Source organism: Elaeis guineensis, chromosome 1, assembly GCF_000442705.2.
Source record: "Elaeis guineensis isolate ETL-2024a chromosome 1, EG11, whole genome shotgun sequence".
Classification (NCBI taxonomy): domain Eukaryota; kingdom Viridiplantae; phylum Streptophyta; class Magnoliopsida; order Arecales; family Arecaceae; genus Elaeis; species Elaeis guineensis.
This window is the reverse complement of record NC_025993.2, coordinates 107,632,636-107,638,436: the sequence shown is the minus strand read 5'-3', so window position 1 is coordinate 107,638,436 and position 5,801 is coordinate 107,632,636.

The following is a 5,801-nucleotide window of genomic DNA, read 5'->3' as shown; positions in this document are numbered from 1 at the left end:
GCAAACTATTCAGAAATTCCTTCTACCTCATTAATATTGTGTTCATGATCGGAACTACCTTCAGATACACTAGTACTCATGGATACATTTGAGCGAACACTCTGATATAAAAATATCCAATAGTGAACCTATACCATCATATTCGATAGGTTCAGCAGTATCACTATTATCTTTAATATCGTTATCGTCGCACATAATTTCATTCGGATCATTCTCCCCATGCCATATCCAGCGAGTATACTTCTTGTCCATACCATAATATAGCAGATGCTCCTCAATAAGTGATATATGATGATACATCATATTGACACATCTCTTGCATGGATACTTTATCCTACTGGCACTATAAGCCTTACGCCATGTAAACTCAATAAAATTTTGAACACTTTTTTGATATTCAAGCAAGAAAATACTTCTAACATTCATCCAACTTTTGTTGATATCCATCTAACAATAAAAAAAATCGTTAATAATAAAGAAATATTTAGGGTTCAAGGTTAATTTAGAGTTTAAGATTTCAGATTAATTTAAGGTTTAGGGTTCAAGGTTAATTTAGGGCTTAGGGTTTATGATTTATGATTTCAAAATTTTAAGATTTAGGATTTAGGATTTTAGGGTTTACGGTCTATGGCACACTATCTACAGATTTTACATATATAAATACAAGATAATTGCTCTCTAATTATTTTATTATTTAAAATGACTTACATAATAAATATATCTCATCACCAACTAATAGGTAAAGTGAGGTCCTATCCTATTCAGAAAATATATTAATTCTATAGATCAATTACAGTAATTAAATGATATGCAATAGAGGTCGAAAAAAATTCAACAGTATTTCTTCTTAATTCTCTCCACACGGCTGAAGATGTGTGAGGAGAACTAAAGAAAAATACTGTCCGATTTTCTCAAACTCTCAACATACTATTTGATTACTGTAATTATTTATAAAATTAATTATAATTTTTAAACTATCCAAACTAGACAATCAATTGATCAATGTATATAATTCTTCCATCCATATAAAAATATATAAATATACGGATGCCATAGAATATGTACATTAATCAAAAGATGGGTCTATAATTTTATGCAATATAAATTTTATAAAAATAAATACCTAATTAATTAGTTAAATTAACACGTAATTATAAAAAATAAATTCATCCAAAAAGATATGGTTGTGTAATAAAATCAGATAGCAAGTAACAAGATATAGTTTGTATAACAAAGGATCAGAAATCAATGACATCAAAAAATTAAGGGTTGTCAACAACCACTACATTAGTATATTCAATAATATATGACAATATCAAGATTGATTAATGCAGTGAATCCTTAAATTGTTTGACACTGCATCAAGGTCCCTAAAGTGTTTACTGCATCAGAATGAATAGAATTTGGTGCCTTTACATAGTGTGTATTGCTTTTTTTTCATTCTTTCTAAAATACTCATTTCTCGTTCTTTAGAGCCCCCTGCCTATCCTGCTCACCCTTCAAATAAAATAGCACGCACAATAAACCCTAATTGGCATGACTTACATTTGAAAGCAATTTAGGTTTTCATTGGAAGAATTCTTTATCAAATAGTGCAATATTAAATATGGCTCAAACCTCAAAGAATAAGAGTCGCTTCATGCTACAAACTGCTATTTTAATAGGTTCTCTATCTAGCAGTAGAGAGCAGTGCAACTAGCAAGGCTACATTACTAATTTGGAGGTTGTTGCAAGTAAGAAACTTGTTTAGAGGAACACCTGTGAAAGCTTGAACTTTAGTGGGGTCTAGGGTTTCCTTTCCCAACAGAAACTTAGTAGAGGACATGAATTTTTACTTGGAACTTTATCACATTAAGAACCACATTTTTGGCCCATGAAAAATTGTTGCTATTTTTGTTTGCTCCTACAGAATGTTTGTTTTGTCTTACTGTAGATGGTTTTATAAATTCATAAAATATTCATTTTTTATATCTTCAACATCTATATGTACTCTATAAGTATACCTTTATTTCTTACCATCTGACATGATGGCTATCAAAGTGCTCCTGTTGCATGCCTCTTCTACATGAATAAATATGGCGTCAGGTCTCCCTATCTTTCTTCCTCTTTACATCAACTATCAAGCATGAAAGCTTCCTTCATTGTTGCTTTCCTTGGCATGAACAATTGCTTGCTTCACAAAAGTAATTAAAAAAATCACCCATAATATAGCTAATTTCCACATCCTATTTATTTATTGAGATTTTTATCTTTTTTACTTCTTAAAATATACATGCACAACTAATCAAAGTAAATATTTTCAACAATCAACAAGAATAGCCAACAATCCCCAAAATCAATCCATCAAAAAGACCACCTCCAATCCAGCAAAACATGCTAAAAAAAAACTAAAGAGTATATAGATGATACCTTTCCTGAGGAGGAGTGACGGGCCAGGAGAGGGGAGCGCTCGGAGGAGCTCAAGATGGACCGACAGAGGAAGGGGGGACGCACCACGGATCGGGAGCTAGGAGGGGCCCACGAGCCACCACACAGGAGCTGACCGGCTACGGGAGGGAGGGCTCCGATGGTGGTGGGATGAAGGAAGGGAGGGCAAGGAGGGCTCTGGTGATGGTGGGATGAAGGAAGGGAGGGGGGAGGGCTCCAACGATGGTGGGATGGAGGAAGGGAGAGGAGGGAGGGCTCGACATCGGTGACGATAGAGAGATGGCGGCGAGAAGAGCAAGGAGGAGATCACCAGTGATGATGGAGAAGAAGCCCGAGAGGGGGGCTCACTCGTCAGTCAGTGGAAGCCCGAGAGGGGGGAGAGAGAGGTAGAGAGGAGGGGGTTTCACGAGAACCAAGAGAGGCAGATGGAAGTAGCACGAGATTTTTATTGAAATTTTAGCGATGCAAGATGATTTTCATTGCTAAAAATTATTATTAGCGACAGATATTTTATTTCCATTTCTAATAATTCTGGTCAAATTATTTTCTCCTCTAAAAATTTTTCTCCTAAAAAAATTAACTAAAAAATTTCATAAAAAAATTAATTTACGATGAAAAATAAATTTTTGTCCCTAATAAGTGTTATTAGCGATGCAAAATATTTTTCCATTGCTAATAATTCTGACCAAAAAATTTTTTTTCCTCTATAAATTTTTTCATCAAGAAAAATTCAACCAAAAAAAATTCATAAAAAATTAATTTGTGATGAAACAAAATTTTTATCACTAATAATCATTATTAGTAATGAAAATATATTTTTATCGCTAATAATTTTTGACAAAAAAATTTTTTCTGCCTAAATATTTTTTTTAAAAAAATTTAACCAAAAAATTAGTGACAAAAAATATTTTTATATCGCAAATAGTTTCCGCAGATGTATGCCATCTATATCATGATTGTGAATGAGGACGACGAGAACTCTGATGTGATGCAGAGAGTATAAAAATTTCAATAATTTTTGGATCATTCGATGTGAAGCGATATGCATGTCGTTTGATGCAATACGAACTGCATGCTATTCGATGCTCACGATCTTCAAAGTGCAAATGAGTCAGATTGACCCATGACCCAATCCGAATCAATCTGATTAGATCAATCCAAAATTTTCTATCATAAATAATGGGACATTAGCGAAGAAAATATAGCATCCATCAACGATTCATCCTCCTCGATTTTTGCCTCGCTCGAATCAACATTTTTTTTTCGAGTAAGCCTGACGATTTAAAAACCCTTCAAATTGGAAAGTTAGTATAAAAAGAGAAGGGTAGAAGATGAATAGGATGAGTGGAAGAAGAAGTTTGGAGAGTTATAAATCTAGACTTTGCAGCTGGTTAAAGAGAATGTTAGTATGATAGAGGGACAAAAGTAAGCGGAGAAAGAGAAGCGGGCAAAAGTCGACAGAAAAAATTTTCATCATAAATAATCTGTCATTTATTTTTTTAAAATTTATAATTATGATAAAAAATTTCTGTCGTAAATAAATTAGTCTTTGCAATGAAAATAAATATTTTGTTGCAAATATATAATAATTTGTGATAAAGTTTTTTCATTGTAAATAATCTATCATTTATTTTTTTAAAATTTTTTAATTTTTTATCAATTATTTATGATAAAAAAAATTTATCAAAAATAATTTAATATTTATGATGAAAAATAAATTTTTATCATAAGTACGAACTTATTTGTGATGAAAAATTTTCATCGCAAATAATATATCATTTATTTTTTTAATTTTTAATTTTTTGTTGATTATTTATAATAAAAAAATTTAATCATAAATAAGTTGTATTTATGATAGAAATATATTTTCGTCACAACTACTCTGTTATTTATGATAAAAAATATTTTTTATCATAAATAATATATTATTTATAGTAAAAAAAATTTTCATCATAAATACAGGTATTTACAAAGAAAATATTTTCATAGCAAATAATTCCATTATAAAAATCTTATTTTTTTGTAATGATTGATGATCAAGCAATTTTCAAGCAAATGTGTCTGTAAGATATCTCATAACTCAATCATCCTGTATTTATGATGAATATATTTTTATAGTAAATAATTCCATCACAAAAATCTTGTTTTCTTATAGTGATTAATGATCAAGCAATTTTCAAATAGATGTGTCTGCAGGATGCCTTATAACTCCATCATCAATCTTTTTCTCATGATGCCATCTCATGAGTTCTACAATTTGTGAAGACATAAAAAGCCTCTACAATCTCAGCTTGATAGGAAAATACCTAAGCACATTATGTGGAATGTTTTTCTTCCCATGTGATCAATTCGATACTTCCATCTATACAACCCATAAACTGGACATGACTGTGCATCAGCGAGATTACCCAAATATAGCATACAATTGTTCTTACATATATCATATTTTTCATATGTTAACCCTAAATTTACTACATACTTTTGACAACTATAAAAAGAATTTGAAATTGTTGCCTTTCCATCCAGAATTATATCTCTCAACAACAACCGAAGAAGGGCATCAAATGAAGTATTACTCTACCGATGAAATATTTTCAAATGTAAAAGCTTTATAATAACAAACAATTTTGACATTCCACAATCGGAGTGTAACTTTTGTCTAGCTAGCATCCCTTAACAACTTCGCAAAGGGGAATTGCATACCAACATTATAGTTCACATCAGCATCTTCATTTGACTCAACAATTAGATCACTTCCTGGCATTTCCAACCCTGCTTGTATATCATTTACTAATCCAACCATGTTATCAGGATCAGACATTTCAGTTGGATCAATACCTTCTTCATCACTATAACTTTTAGGGATTTCACCATGTTTGTACCTATAATCTTGCCGCATCCCATACCTCAATGGATGGAAACTAACTTATTTTCTATCCAGATACTTCATATTACTACATCGGATATATAGGCATAATATTCTCCCGACATCTATAAAGTGCGTAAATGCAAAGTTTAGAAAAGACTCCATGTCTATCTCATACTCTACGCTTGATCTATCAATTAGATGCATCCATGTTTTATTAAGAGCCATTTACCTAAATATTTGGAATGATAAATTAGTTCAAAAAAGATAATTAAAGAAAATTAAACTATCTATATAAATTTGATCTATTATCAATATAAAATTTTTGCATAGGAAAGTAAAGTGGATAACTTAATAATATTCACTATATTATTATTATTAGACACTATTTATCAAAAATAGAATAAAAAGAAAGATCCAGACACAGTCTCTCAAAAGTGACACAAGTAACGTGAACATAAAATGAGGTAAGTAGCATATAAATATATTTATTCATATAATATAATTT